The sequence below is a fragment of the Micropterus dolomieu genome, linkage group LG22, assembly GCF_021292245.1.
Source record: "Micropterus dolomieu isolate WLL.071019.BEF.003 ecotype Adirondacks linkage group LG22, ASM2129224v1, whole genome shotgun sequence".
Taxonomy (NCBI): domain Eukaryota; kingdom Metazoa; phylum Chordata; class Actinopteri; order Centrarchiformes; family Centrarchidae; genus Micropterus; species Micropterus dolomieu.
The window spans coordinates 23881905-23897833 of record NC_060171.1 but is presented as its reverse complement, the minus strand read 5'-3'; the positions used below and the strand labels follow the sequence as shown (position 1 = coordinate 23897833).

The following is a 15929-nucleotide window of genomic DNA, read 5'->3' as shown; positions in this document are numbered from 1 at the left end:
TGCTCTTCTATCAGCTTGAATCAATCGGCCCATTCTCCTCTGACCTCTAGCATCAACAAGGCATTTTCGCCCACAGGACTGCCGCATACTGGATGTTTTTCCCTTTTCACACCATTCTTTGTAAACCCTAGAAATGGTTGTGCGTGAAAATCCCAGTAACTGAGCAGATTGTGAAATACTCAGACCGGCCCGTCTGGCACCAACAACCATGCCACGCTCAAAATTGCTTAAATCACCTTTCTTTCCCATTCTGACATTCAGTTTGGAGTTCAGGAGATTGTCTTGACCAGGACCACACCCCTAAATGCATTGAAGCAACTGCCATGTGATTGGTTGATTAGATAATTGCATTAATGAGAAATTGAACAGTTGTTCCTAATAATCCTTTAGGTGAGTGTATATCGCACCAGATGCAGCAGTGGAACTGTACAACAACAACCAAGACATTAATGATGAATACGTCACGTTGAGCAGGTGAAAAGGGTCAAACAGCCTGACAGCCTGTGAGGGAATGTATAATTTTGATGCTCTGCTCTACATGTTGGCTGACAGTATACTCAAAACAATCAGTCAATCAATTTTGGAATCGTTTAACATCGCAGACTCATGTCAAATATGTTGCTGCAAACGATAGTTTATTCAGTGTGACTTGAGGTTTGTTTAATGGAGGAGCTTGAAAGTAGTAGATACAGTCCTTTGAGTTCCACAGAACAAGACAATGTAAATAAATATTCATATTCATATTTATATTTATTTATAAGTACGTAAATATAATATTATACTCAAAGTAGTATCGTATAACTGTAAGGAGGTGCATGGACTTCAAGCGTCATATCAAATTGTTGACAAGTTGCAGGTGAGGGTGTATTAAAGTAAGATAAACGACACATTTTGACAAATTCAGCTGCAGCAAAAGCTAATATATGCAGCTTCTTTTTAATCATAACCCTGATGTTTTGCCTGTGCAAATACAGCCAAATGTACTGCTTTTAGAGTTAACTGCCAGCCTCTGTCTGAAGTCTGCAGCAGACATCATTGTGGCTTTTCAGCCTTTAGGCAATGCTATGAATGCATTCTGAAAAATCATTTTTCACATTGTTTTTGCGCGAACTGACCCCTGGAACTTTAATTTGCATGAGAGAACCTGTACTGCTTTCTCTTTCAATGTTGTTTCAGTGTGTATGATTGGAGGAGAAGTTGTTAGTGCTAGCAAATTCTTTTTAACCTTAGCCTCAGCATATGAGTAAATATTTCAGCTACAGAAGCTTTTTCCCTCCACGGGCCTGCAGAAGATCAGTGATAGTGTACAGTGGGATTGCAAATAAAAGTCCTGACCCCGGGCTGTGGAATTCCAGGGTCGGTATTCGAGGAACATGCCCAGCCCTAAGAGCAGGCGAGCCCAAATCCCCCACTGGGCAACTTCAGCCTTACACAACACGTCTGCAACACACACACACACACACACACACACACACACACACAATGAGCAGACAGTCCCCTACCCCCTTCCTTTTGTTGTTGTTGTTTTTCTCTTCTCCCCCCTCACAATGGAAAGGCATCTCCTAAGAGGCCACAGTAAGAGATCTGCTCAGTAGCGGAACAATAAACAGAATCTATACTTGCTACGTTCTGCACCTACCTTGGACTTTAGTCCGCCAACGGATTCTTAGATACAAGGAATAGATAAGAAACAGGCATGCATGCTCCAGCAGGAGTAGCTAGAGCACACACAAACACTCCCTTTCTGTCAAACACAGTTGTTGATAAAGCCACTCGTAGGCTGCTTCAAACAGCATCAACCTCTCAGGACTTCACGTCTGTTATTGAGGCCCCAGTGGCATTCACTCGATGAGTCGCTGTCAATACAAAGCTCCTTTGAGCTTGAGCATTGTCTCCTCCCTGGCTTGTTCTCTATGATTAGTCAGCAATCTGCTACCATACAGGGCCCTGGCCTACTTCTGCGCAGAAATTCGACCTATGACATCAGTCTGCTGCAAAGAGGCCAAAGTCTGTCCAGCATGGGCCTTAAAAAGTCCAGGTGGAATGGTTTGAAGAGTTTGGCTGTTTTGAACATGCTATTTAAGTGATTTCCCCCCATTTAGCTGTCTTATTCATTAGCAAGCACCAGCAAACCACACAGAAAAAAACCAACTCCTTACATTTTATTAAATGAGCACAAAAGTGAGAGAATGTCTGTAAAGATGACGTAACAGAGATATGACTAGAAACAGACACAAGGTAGACACAAAAATGTTGTTGTGGTAAGCTTTTCTTATTTAACCATGACCAACGGCTTTCAAACCCTAACCCCAACCATAAACTTAAACCATACACTGAATTGTTTTAGTTTCTTAACCTTAACCAAACCTTTGACTGCCTAAACCTCACATTAACGTAAACCATTTATGTGATGAACACAAGATGTCAAGTCTGTGCTGTTGTCACATGATCTAATTTGTGGTAGAGAAATACACCATCGGCAACACGTAATCTGCATGTCAGACTTTTTGCTCATTTCCAGAAATTTTACGAGGTCTTGTTGGTGCGCCCAGGCGCACACACACACACATACTGAGGGATGAAAAAGACATTGATGAAGGAGGGGTTAGAGGGAAGGAAAACAGAAAACGTGAGAACAGGAATGGGGAAGAAAGACTGATTAATCCTCCCTATGGTGGTGTTTTCAAGACGTTTGATTCAACTGCACAACCCCCCTCTCAACCTGTCTACTTTTCTGGGAGGTGGTTTGATGTTTCATTCATTCTTATCAATAGCACCTTTGCATCAATTACCCAACAAAAACATCCTTCAGAGGGAAGGGGATGGGGGAGTGCAGGGGGTGGGATTCTGTGAGGGAGTGTGGGAGACAACCTTCTTGTAGCGCATTCCAGGCTTTTGTCATCCTTGGGAATTTGTTTCCTGTCAACATCTTAAGCCAATAGATAATATGTTATCAGGGATGAGAGGAGCCTCAACCCCCTGATGAGAGATGAAAATATATATGAGGAAATGCCTTTTAAGTGAGACATCTTTTTTAGTGATAAATGTTTGCTGGTTAATGTGTGGTAATCATTAAAACAAAATAAGGAGACTCAATTGGTGGAGTCATGATCTAAAGCACGGGGAAGACAAGGAGGAGACTGAATAGTCTTCTTGGGACTCCCCTAGCCATAATTATCAAGAGAGCTGATAAAGTCAAGAGGCTGCCAGGTTCTTACTCGAAGTGATATAAAAGATGTTTACAGATTTCTATCTAATATGGATGTTTTGGGGTATTATTTCATAGCTATTTGGCTTAATTTATGAGGTGCTCCGCACATGAGCTCGTTCGGTTTTATAGGCATGTGTTTCCCCATGTCTGCAAAGAGATGTGTGTGCCCTCTAGACGGCCAGCCTGGGGCCAGTAAACCTCTCTCTGTACAGGCAACCGCAGCCATTCTCTTTAAATTACATCACCTTTCCAGATCGCACCATTTTCCTTTTTTGTACTTCTCTCTCCAGGTCCTTTTTTCTTTTTAGATTTCTTATGTTCATTAAATAAAATCTCAATCTTTCTTCGACTTACGACCATGTAACACTACTTTTCCAGCATTACTGTATTCTTGAGTCCAAGTTTTCTGCAGTCCAACCTGAGCCCATCATCCTTTCCTTTAACGTACCTTCTCTCCTTTCATCCTTCTCCATCTCTGAGACCAACTTGGAAGGAAGTGACTCTGGGTCGGTGGTATGTCTGCAGAGTAAACAGTGGCTAACGGAGGCCTGGACCCGGCTTATCAGGTCATGTCTGTCTGATTGACCCTCCACTCCCTCTTTGTTTAGACGTCCTGACAGGCGGGTCACCACTCCACATCCGTTCCATTATTCCCACAATTTCTTGTTGTAAAAGTGAAAGGCCATGTTTTAGTTCTTTACTTAAAGGGCAAACAAGCAGCCGGAGGTGCTTTTGTGGAAACTAAATACTGCAATAAAGGGACTCAGGCTGCCACCTGAGACACTGCAGGTCATGATGCTTAGACAGGCATCTCTGATATGTGGCTCATTCTACAGAAACAGTAAGGAAAGGTAAAGGCATGTTGCGGGCCGTTGACAAATATTTACAGCTCACTTGGACAATAGGAGGAATGCAGGAGAACGTCTCAGTCTTAAGTTACTCACCCCCCACTGTCCTCTTTCCCCTCTGTGTGTGGTACAACAGTGTTCTTCAGCTGTTCCCCCGGTCTGTCTGAGGCCACTGTGGCCTGTCAGCCTGTCAGATTAAAGCTTCGCTCTCCCAGTCTTCCTTAAATGCCACACGCTTTGTTTTCATTGAGGAGGGGTGCACAATGCGTGTGATCTCTTGTCGGCCTCCTTCTCATTCATCTCTGCCAGAAGCTGAGGGGCAGAGAGGGTAAAAGGGGTTCAGGCAGGGGCAAGGGGCAGGGTCACACAGGGGGAAAAGCAGGGTCAGAGGTTAAGCTAGGTTACCCCCAGCCTTTGCACTAGAGTGGCGAGGACTTGTAGAGAGGTCTACCAGACATACACACACACACACTTCTCAGCCCTCCAGTAATGAAGCCTTCCACTGACATTTCGGTCATGTCTGCAACACTGTCGTTATTCATGCAGAGTGTGGCCTTTTATTGATTGCAGATGTGAGGCTGTAATGAGCAGTGACTACCCAGTGACGAACAGAGGGCTGTGCTGTGCCCAGACATGGAAGAAGAGAGAACGAGATAGATGAAGACAATTAAATGGGTGAACTTAATGAGATGAGTCTTATGTTTAAGGACTTTGGGATATGAGGCGTTTTTCGCAGGTGCAGAACGTGTTCACTGTCACCTGTGGGCTCTCAGTGGAGCTGTGCAACAGCACGCTCTGCTGTAATACGTGTCAACTGGGCACCCTAGTGACCGGAAGGTTAGACCACAAACTACACTGTGCCCAGTTTGCATCCAGCCGTGGACCTCTGTTCCATGTCATTTCTCATCTATCTCACCTTATTTCACCAAATATGTGTCACCTATCTACTTATAGACATATAAAATATGCCCCAAAATATTTAGAAAAAATATTTATATATACAGTATTTACACTGCTCAGAAAATAAGGGAACACTTCATCACAGTATAACATCATCTCAATTAACCTTCAGGGATATTAAGCTGTCCAATTAAAAAGCACAAGTGATTCTGAATCAGTGTCACTTGTTTTAGTGCAAATGAAAGTGACAACAGGTGTAATGGAGAGGCAACAGCAAGACAACCCCCTGAAACAGAATGGTTTTGCAGGTGTTGGGCACAGACAGATGCTCATTCAAGTTTCACAGGTAGTCCAGCTCTTCCAGGATGGCACATCTATATGTGCTGTCACAAGAACATTTGCTGTGTTTTCCAGCATAGTCTCAAGAGCATGAAGGAGATACCAGGAGATGGGCCATAACACGAGGAGAGCTGGACAGAGCCTTATAAGGGCATCAACCTAGCTGCAGGATTGGTATATGCACCATTGTGCAAGGAGGAAGAGGAGGAGCACTTCCAGAGCCGTACAAAATGACCTCCAGCGGGCTACTGGTGTGCATGTTTCTGGCCAAACTGTTCGAAAAAGACTCCATGGGGGTGGCATGAGGGCCCACCTCGCGTGGGATCTGTGCACACAGCCCAACACCAGAAAACAGGTCTGCCATTGGCGCCCTGGCCATAGTGTGTAGGCAGTTCCTGGATGACGACGGCATTGATGGCATTGAGTGGCCCTCACATTCACACATGAATCCAATTGACCCTTCGCAAAGCCACACCCCGAATACACAGCTGGCCAATCACAGCGCAGTATAGGACTCGCTCTAACTGTGGTCCGACAAATCAAAACAAATCCAGAAAAATGTCGGCTGTAGATTGTTCCTAATGTAATGTTAGTTAGCTAACGCTAGCTAACTTCCTACTGAATGTAACGTAGGCTAATAAAGCCCTACTGTTTTGCTTTTTAATGATTGTAATAATGAATAGAGGCCTACCCAGCTTTACAGGAACAGTGTTAATATCGTTGTCTTTTGTCTCAATCGTCGGGGGATGGTTCACTTTTACTCTGTGATCAGTAGGCTTTAGCTTCTATCTTTCATTTTTTTCACGTCCGTTTGAGTAAGTTTTCCAGCCTGAATACAACCTTCAAATGTATAATGCAACTGCAAAACTGTCTGCTTCTTTCTGAGATCGCATTTTCCAACAAATTTGACAATATTTCTCCGGGGAGTGCAGTAATAAACAGTGGCAGCGCCGACAGTTTGTCGGACTTAGCAACAGTAACTAAGGGGGGCGGGACTTAGCGAAGGGTCAATTTGGTACATTATTTATCGGTGCTTCTAACGCGTCTTACCCAGTCTGCTGGTATCAAGTTGTAGGGTTCAAAGATCACTTATCAGGGAACCTACCTTTTAGACATCAGCAAACATTTCTGACATCTCACATTATAAACCACACAGATTTATGTCAGAGATATATTTTAAAAAAACACTCTTTCTCAGGTTGTGGTAAATTAGGTGCCTCCAAAAACTTTGTTCATCAACTCATACACTTCAAATTACTAGACAGGGCATATGCCACCCTTTTAAAGTGTTTTAAAATGAAATTCCTTTCAATCCCGAACTGCACACACTACCAAGAACAGGCACTTGGCACAATGATGCACATGTTTTGGGAATGTCTACCAATCAGACACCCCTGGAAAAATGTGTTTTCTACAGCCTCACTATTTCTTGGAACTAATATACAACCCAATCCCTGCCTCTGCCTTTTGAATGATGATCCACAGCTATCCCCTACTCTTCCCTTACTCTCAATCAATTAGGTTCACCGCAGCAAAAAAACTAAAAGAAAAATTAACATATTAAGAGTTTGGTTCCAACCCAGTCTGCCTTTAAAACAATACAAATCAGTATAACACATCTCTTGAGTGCACAACCGCGTGCCTCAACAAGGCCAGACCCACGACTGTCCAGGTATGGTCAGAGATTAATTTGTCTATCCTGGACCTCCTTGGGAAACAGAAATCTTGTAGCCTTATGAATACATAGGCTTAGGCTCAGTGGTAACTCAGATATGTAATTCAGACAGAGCTGAACTGTGTCCCCATCGCTGTACTGTGGTTTGTATGTGATCTATGTGTGTAAAATGGTTTCTTTAGCTTTATAAAAAAGGTTAATCACAAAAAGTGATGTTAACTTAGTATAACGTTTTTGCACTGAAACACTTAAGAAGTATCATAGTTTACTGGACGCACATGAGACATGAAGTAAGATATCCTCTTTTTTACTTGAACTGCACTTTTTAACTGTGGGATCAGCAAAGCTAAGTTCTTGCAGAATTTCCTCAGGAGAGCGAAACTGTTGAGTAACTATTGAGTGGCTATTTGAAAATGTTTTCGCTTCACTAAAAGTGAAAACTCAGTGCTGGTGAAGCTAAAGATAGCATACATCATCCAGTGATTCATCATGTGAGAGAGTCAAATTTAGCAATCGCTGCAAATGAAATCTTGTCATAGTTATTGAGTAATTGAGCAATCCACTGCTGCTTTTGTATGAAGAATTTCTTTACAGAATCTGATACATTCCCATTCACTCAGAAAATCAGGAAACTCAGGCAAACCAGCAGAGTGCCTGAAATAGAAATAGTTTGGGGCACAAACCTTGGCTCGGTGTAGTGGTTAAACAAATCAAACAAAAGGCAGGGACTGACCGGAGTTCGGAACAAATGTTATCTCAGTCTGTTCCTCTTTTAAACTGTCTGGCTGATTGTCTGGGAAAAATTGAAAATTACTCTTCCTGGCGCCATGACACAAACACCAACTGTTGAGACCAACATGCAACATTAGACTCAGGTTATGGAAGATTGATATAACCACATACATTTTTATGTAGATTTTTTTAATCACACCAGAACGATTTTGAACCTGAACCTCAGAGTTTGTCTTTGTGTTTACAGCATCATTTCATCCTGCAGATTCAGGTTCTCCTTTAATTCAGTCACCTAATATGAAATTAGTGGTGATGATAAGAGGAAGAGGGAGGCTCCAGCAGCAGAACATCCAATAACTGTGCACTTGCCTCTGTCCATGGTCCTGAACCACTCATCTACATTTATCAACAGGCTACCCAACCAGAGGTTAAGTTCAAGAATGAAACAGGCAGCAATCTGAAAACAAAACCTTGGATGTTTGTTTGAACCAAAAACATTTGGTGGAATGGCCATTTTTAAGATGTTACAGATTGAATGTTTGAAACAGAACTGCCAGATAATACTGCTGTATAAAAATAATTTTGCGCCTGACACTTTAAAGTGAGAAGGAAATACTTGCAGAGATCTGGCTGCTGTACGTGAGAACAGCCCTCAGTTCAGCGATGCTCAGAGTCACTTCAAATCTCATGAAAAATTTAAATGCTATTAAAAGTTTAAAAGTTTAAAGTATAACGTAAACAGAGAAGCTATCTGCTAGACAACTTCCCCCTGTCTTCTGTCCTTTTCCATTGCCTGAGCATGCCATCCTCCTTTCTTTTCACCTTCTCTTGCTCTCTCCTGAGATGTCAAAAACGTAAGTGTGCCGGGAAGAACAGAGCACTCACCTCAAATGGCATCCACTCACGTAATGCATGAGGAGACGTCCTCAGTAAACACCACAGGAAGTACTTGAATCCACGAAACATCCTGCTTTCTGAAAGTTAAATGACTCGCTGGCTAGTTTCTTTCTGTGTGTGACTTATATTGAGCTTCAGACTAAAAACCAAGACGTTAAACTGAATCTATGAATTACACCAATTTGTCACAGTTTTTACAGAGTGCTAATGCTAACAGGGTGCCAATGACTAACAGCAGATGTGCGTATGTGTCTTACTCACCTCGAGCCACGGACCATAAACCCAGAGGTATCCCGTTGTGAGTGCCTAACCTTCCACCCTAATAATGTCCACCTCACTCAAACTAATTCCTCATGTCTAACACATACTCGTACACACTCAGTCATTGTTGTTCAACTTGATAAAATTCTGGACTCCCTGTATGTGTCTTCGCTACCTGCTTCCATGCCTGGCTCCTCTCACTTCTACCCTCTTGGACTCATAGACTCTGCTGCCCTTCACTGTAGGTATTATGAATAATTCCTTCTTAACTCAAGTATCTGACTCTGTGGGCTGTGTCCTGCATTTGGGTTCTAGACACCATCGAGACTGTCCTCCCAAGTAAAAAGCATCAGCACAAGTCGTTTCAGCAAATTCCCACAAGTGACATGTTTATGTACATGTGACAGAGCTGTCTGGTGGCTGTAGGGATTAGGACTCTTGTCTGGCAGGAGCAAAAGAGGAAATAGAGTAAAGTTATATTAGAAGCACAAAGTGAGACAAACTGACTGAAATAATTGTCCCCATCCTGATGAAATCGCGTCATAAGGTATGCATGTGCAAATGCATGAATGTGCATGAGCAGTACACTTAAAGAGGTGGTATTATGCCTTTTAGCTTTTTCCCTCTTCTTTATTGAGTTATATACCTTTTTTGTGCATGTAATAGGTTTGAAAAGTGAAAAAGCCCAAAGTCCACCCCAAAGGGAGTTCTCATCTCCCACAGAAAACTCTACTCTGGACTGCCTGAAAACAGCTGGTTTGTAGTCCAGTCGTTTCCCTTTCATCCATGTGACGTCACAGGGATGAAAGCTAAATGCGTCTCATATAACGCTCGCCAAGCGGCTAGTCCGACAAGCCCTCAAAAACACCAGTGGAAAAATACTGAGCTGCAGCACACACAATGTCAATGGACATAAAGTTGTTACTGTGATGTAGAGACAGAGCTCAGTTATAACTTTATGGATAAAATGATAGATTTTGTTACAGATTAATAACCCACCACTCCGAAACGCTTGCTCCAGTCTATGTTGCCAAGCTGGTCGGCAACATGTACAGCTGAAACGAAGCGGTGTTTACCGGCTTCTCATTGGTCATTCTCTGCTTCTGATTGGGTAGTAGTCCTTAACTAGGAACTGTGTGCAACTCCCAACAAAGATCATTTAGAGACAAGATGTATCACTCCATAGCTAAAATGAAGCCTTCAACACAGGGTGAAAAGAGAAGCTGCAGCAATGTGCAGTATGACAAAAAATATGGTGTTTTGAAAATTAAACCATGTAAACCTGTTCTGGTACAACCACTAAATAGGATTTGAACCTGAAAATGAGCATAAAATCACCTCTTTAAGGGTCCTGGGTAAGGGGTTTGAAAATATGGTCACCAGTGTTGGGCAGTAAGGCATTACTCAATAATATTACTTTTTCCAGTAACTAGAAGTGTAACGGATTACTTTTTCCAAAACAGTAAAATTATTACAGTTACTAATCCAAGTTACGCTGTGTTACTGCATTACTGAACACACCCTCCTTGACGTGCACCGGACCTTATGTTGTTCAAGTCAGCTGCTAACCAAAAAGCTAAAGGAAGAATGAAGAACGAGGGAGAGAGGCGTCCTTTCCACAGCTGTAAGTATCACCATTATTGTGTCACAGTCTAAGATACAAAAAAAGAACATTGTCGTCTGTTGTCAACTTTGTGTGACCGGCAAAACAATTCTACATCAAATTTATTGAAGCATCTGCTAAAGCAGCACAGCAACGCAAAACTTATGGAAATTAACTCCGTCCGCTACTGCCAGTGATACTTATACTCGTCGGGAGAGAGCGGCATTAAGCAACGTTTTATATTTTGTAATAGTACTGAATACTGCCCTTATAAATCAGAGATTGGGACTCGAGTTTGAGAATCGGACTTGGGTGCAGGACTCATGAACAATTAGCTGTTTCTCAATCTGCGTTCTTTTTTGTACTTGTGTTCTTGTGGACTTGTGAAACGTCATCAGTCGCAGCCCAAGTACCATACCAATTCAAAAGTCCGCATCTAGCTAAGTACAGTCAAATACCCGGATGTGTTCTTGCTCCGACCGTTTTTCCGAACCTGCATTGGTGGTGACTTGTGTGGACTTCTTGTAGCCAGGTATCCCAGAATGCATTTCCCCGCCAAAAACGGCAATGTTAGAGGTGAAAACTCACAACCGTAAGTTATAATTCTGCTGTTATTGTGTCACAGAATGCAGTTTTAAGAGTTTTTTATGTGGGAATATAGTTGTTTAAACTCCAAATATGTGGTTGATTTCTCAAGATAGAGCTGATTTGAAAATTTGCTATGACGTTTTTGGAGATGTGAGGTCCCACCCGCTAACGGGTCCGGCCTTCATCAAGTCCGCTGCTGTTCCAATTGCTGAATGACTGACTGCGTGCTCCCGTTCCTGGGAGTTTGTACTCCTGAGCCAAACTTGCCAAGTCCGAGCTTTAAAGTACAGAAGTCCGAACTTGGCGAACTCGGTATTGAGAAACAGCAAATGTTTATTTTTAGGAAACGTCTGATGAGCTTGCTGTTATTCCCCTCCCTCCGTTACCTATAACCTGCCTACGTAACATGTAGTATCAGCTGTGTGCGGCCACACGTGAGAGAGGAAAACAAACACCGGCAGCTGCTGTGCCATTCATCATAAACTTTGGCTTTAAAACTTCATACAACAAGACCCAAACAAAAGAAGCACTGAAAATAGGTTAGTAACCTGAGGTGAGTAAACATGTTTAGCTCAGCACTGGCCATCTAACGCTTGCTTCTTGCTTTAGCTACGACCTACCGGAGGTTAATTCCGCCTGTCCTTCGTTATGAAAAGATGAATGAGCGTTTGTTTGCTTGCCAAACTTCTGGCAGTCAATTAATATAATAATTTACATCCCACTGTCTGCCATCACGTTAATTATTAACGTTGGCTGCAAACAGGTTACAGGTTTATTGTTGATCATGTAACGTTACAGTTTTATTTAGTTATAACGTTAAACTAGGTTTGAGAGTCTGGGGAATGTGTTGACCTACAGTAGTTTATAAGCTGTCATTAATTGCATTGCACATTACATGGTTGTGCTCTGTAAGTGAAAAACAGGTTACAGCTACAGAATCCCTTATGGCTATGCAGTGTTATAAGCAGCCTGGTTTGAACGCAGGAGGCGATACAACATTCCATGAGTGACTTGAGACTTGACTTGGACTCTAGCTCAAAGACTTTTGAGCATCTCTGTTATTAATACATGTGCAGAAGAACAGTCAGTTATTTCAAAAGTCGGAATTTACTTGCTTTATTTTTTTATTTCAACAATGTACACAGCATGTACGGAGTTAAGAAATGTTACATGTTTTTTAAAAACCATATTCCTTACTGCTGTTATGAATAGGATAGTTAGAAAGTTGGGAGTCGGGAGAGACAGCTTTGTTTGGGGGAGGGGAGAGGGGGTGGTAATGAAAGTAATATAGTAACGTAACGAGTAACGTAACTAGTTATTTTTATCTCTCAGTAAAGTAATATATATATACCTTTAAGGAGTATGCGCAGAGATGGCCCAGGAGTAATAAGTAACTACGAACTACGAACAATTTCTGAGTAACTGAGTAACACTGATGGTCACCCTAGGATTGGGGCTTAGTGAACAGCCAAATATCTAATTTGTTAAATGTTCTGCTAATCAAAAACATAGTTTTACTCAGTGACACTGCTCTTCTGGTCTTGCAGTATATATCAGAAAAGATAATCCAATGCAACAGACTGTAGAAATCCACTGTGTGATGATGTGTAGTGTATACAGAGTATGTTTGGAAGGATGTCCCTAAAATGCAATATTAAGTGTCTTATCGTCACCATCCTCCATCTTATCTCTATCCCCCCTTGGTCTTTAAGTGTCCTCTTCTGTTGCTTTCCTTTTCTCTAAATTACAGATGCAAACAAACACATTTATGCACTTTTCCACACTATATGAAACATGAAGCATTGAGTAGACTTTTTCAGCAGAAGCTCAGTTTGTGTTCAGGCTCATTTGGCTCAGTACGCTTTCAGCTCAGATGGAGGCACATACTGTACACACGCTCACATGATTTTCTCAGGAACAGCCAAACACTTCCTCTAAACCTCAACCATTCAGAGCCCTCTCTGAATCAGCTGATTTTCATGGTCCTTCAAGAACATTACGGGGATACAAGCACTCAGCGTTGACTCTTTCAATATCACAAGCTCCAACTTGCTGTAGCCGGTCACTGATTAACCGGACTCTTGATAAGATCTGTTGGCTGAGCTGATAAGGCCTCTCGTGTCAAACACAAGGGGAGATCACTGACACTCGCACAGGATTATGAAATGCCAATTCTTCGGCAGAAACCTGTCTTTTCAAAGAAGTAGAAGGTTGATTGATTGATTCTGTTCTCTCTGTGTGTGAGATGTGCTGCCTGATCACTGGTCTCCCCCTCCAACCCCGTAACCTTTACCAGGATATGAATGGTACATGGTATCGTGAAAATTCTGCAATTTCAGAAGATGCATATTGTACTCTCTGAGAAAAAAGAGAGGAGGCTGCAGTGTTTATTGGACAAAGGAGGAGGTTAAACATTTCACTTCATATTTTAAATTACTGAGGCTGATGGGATGCAGGCAGAAAACATAGACAGTAGACAGAAAGTTAGTGATAGATTGAGGTTAACTAATTCATGTTTAGTATTTGCTGTTAATCAATTATGATAATTAGTGAAAACAGCACCAAAAACAAAAACATTTGCATATATATCACACACAAGGGCTATTCATCATGGTAACCTTGTTATCCATGGTATATGGTCCATGTGGTTGCCAGAGTACTGTAAATTTTCTATTAAAACATCAGCACTGTTACACCTTTTGAAATGAATAGGGAGAATTTGCTAAAAATAAAGATTGGTTAAAGGATAGGTTTACAAGTCTGTCTTTAAACAATATCCACTCAGGGGTGTATTCACAAAGAATAGATTGTGGCCGCTGATAGCACCATGAATTGTGCATCAACTGCTATCTGCCCTGTCTCAAGGTCCCATTCACAAAATATATTGCTCTAATGATATTACAGCACAAACACGCCCAAAACGTTCTGCAGCTGAGTGCAATATTGTTTTGCATCAGTTAAATGTCATCTGAAATTTTCTATAGTGGTCCCACAAATATTGTGTACTGAAGTAGCATATCACATGACATTGTAAAGCAATGGTTGAGACAAAAAATATATAAATAAAATATAAATGCAGCTGCAAAAACTAAACTTTCCACTCACACATATATTAAAATGTTTGATTTGAAGGACTTATTCTAATCATAATTATAACTATTCTAATTGTCTATTAACTCCCACCAGCCCTTTCATTTGTTTCTGTCTGCGGGACGTCTCTAATTTTTCTATGACTCACTCTTTATTGAGTGATTGTTATTTGGGATGCTTAACTGTGAGCTCTCCCTCATGCATCTGTGTGCATGAAGGGCTGTTTTCCTGCCTACTTTGCTCTCTGCTGGCCCGTTACACGGTGTAACCATCAGACTTGCTTCTCGCAGCAGTAGGTTTTATGATGTTTCATTCCCTCGTGATGAATATCAGATTTTGGGCCCTCTTTGTGCATATAATTTACTGTGTTGCCCTATAGCTTCAGCTAGCTACAATTACTGCTACCATGATCGATGGAAAGTGTGTGACACCCATTATAATGCATTTCTGTTACCACCAACTCTCTGAAGACGCTAAGAGTTTCACTATAACTGCGTGTGGCTATCCAATTTGCACCAAATGTATGCATATACCTAAATTACATACATGGAAATAGCACAGGAGCACCAAGGTGCTGTTTGCTTGGCAACGCATTCAGGGGTGCATTTCACTTTCACTGAAAATTGTTTCTTTTTGTCTTATTTGAGCAGGTTTAGTCGGCGCAATCCTTTTGTGAATTCACCCCTCAGTTATTTTTTGCTGTAACTGCTGTTATCTAAAGCATGAGCAGGATGGCTAGAATTAGGGACAGAGAGCAACCAATAACTATTTCTGTGTGCATATGGGCATGTGACTTTTGTTTTAAGACAGATGTGAACAAAAAGGGAACCTATCCTTTCATCTCATTAAACTATGAACAGCTACATTACCACTAAATAATTCAGATTTTCTGGAGGCAACTGCAAATAAATAATTAAACCACAAATGAAACCCATTTGGAATTTAATAAAAAGAATCTAAAGCAACTCGTTTAGACTTGATATATGTTGCAGCAATTCATTTCCGTACATACTGCTCAGCAGTCTTTGGCTTTGTGCTGAAACACTTAGCAAATCTGCCCCTGCAGCTCACGGCAGACATTTGCAGATCTGTTTCCAAGCCTCTGAGGTTGACACCAGAAGCCTGGCTGTTGATCCTGGGAACAGGACGTGTGGCGGGACAGTCCAGTATACGAGGCTCAGACACCGCGATGCTGTCTGTGGGGCTGATGATTTACAGGGAACCAACCAGAAGAGAGAGAAGCCAAACTCCACCCTGACTACGATTGGTGCAGAGAGTGGATGACGTGTTCAAAACTCCATGAACCTGCTCTGCCAACATACAGCCCTGCTCCAGCTGCTCACACTCCACTGTCCAACTTTCCCTTCCTACAGGCATGGACTTTGATCTTTGATCAGCTTGTCGTAAGCCTTCATTCATAAATTCAATAGTTCATTGATAAAAAAAGATTAAAACTCTTATAAAGTAAGGTCTTTGTTATCTATGTTTTAAATGCCCAGATATCTTCAAAAATCACTTTGTAATAAATGGGGAAAAAAATACTTTACCAAATTTGACATTCTACATTCTATGTTAGTTTAATAATGGCTATTGAATCAAGAGTCAACATCAATGCTGATTCGACAGTAAGCTCAAATTATATGCAGTGCCTATGGTTTTTATCAAACATTGCAAAACAAGTTTTCTTGGATAGTTTCTAAAAAGTATTTTACTGCAACTCACCATTGACATTTTGACTCCTAATTCTTTACAGCTAACAATAACCACAAAATTCTTGAACAACAG

At 41.6% G+C, this 15929-nt stretch overlaps 1 long non-coding RNA gene across 1 annotated transcript in view; it reads right to left on the bottom strand.

The window, feature by feature from the left end:
- LOC123961374 overlaps positions 1-6040 on the bottom strand; it is an 11296-nt gene extending 5256 nt beyond the window's left edge. The window contains exons 1-2 of the long non-coding RNA XR_006822723.1: positions 5990-6040; positions 4156-4371 (exon numbers count right to left, since the gene is read on the bottom strand). This is a non-coding gene — a long non-coding RNA (uncharacterized LOC123961374). The remainder of the gene's footprint in view (positions 1-4155; positions 4372-5989) is intronic.
- Positions 6041-15929: the final 9889 nt, after the last annotated feature.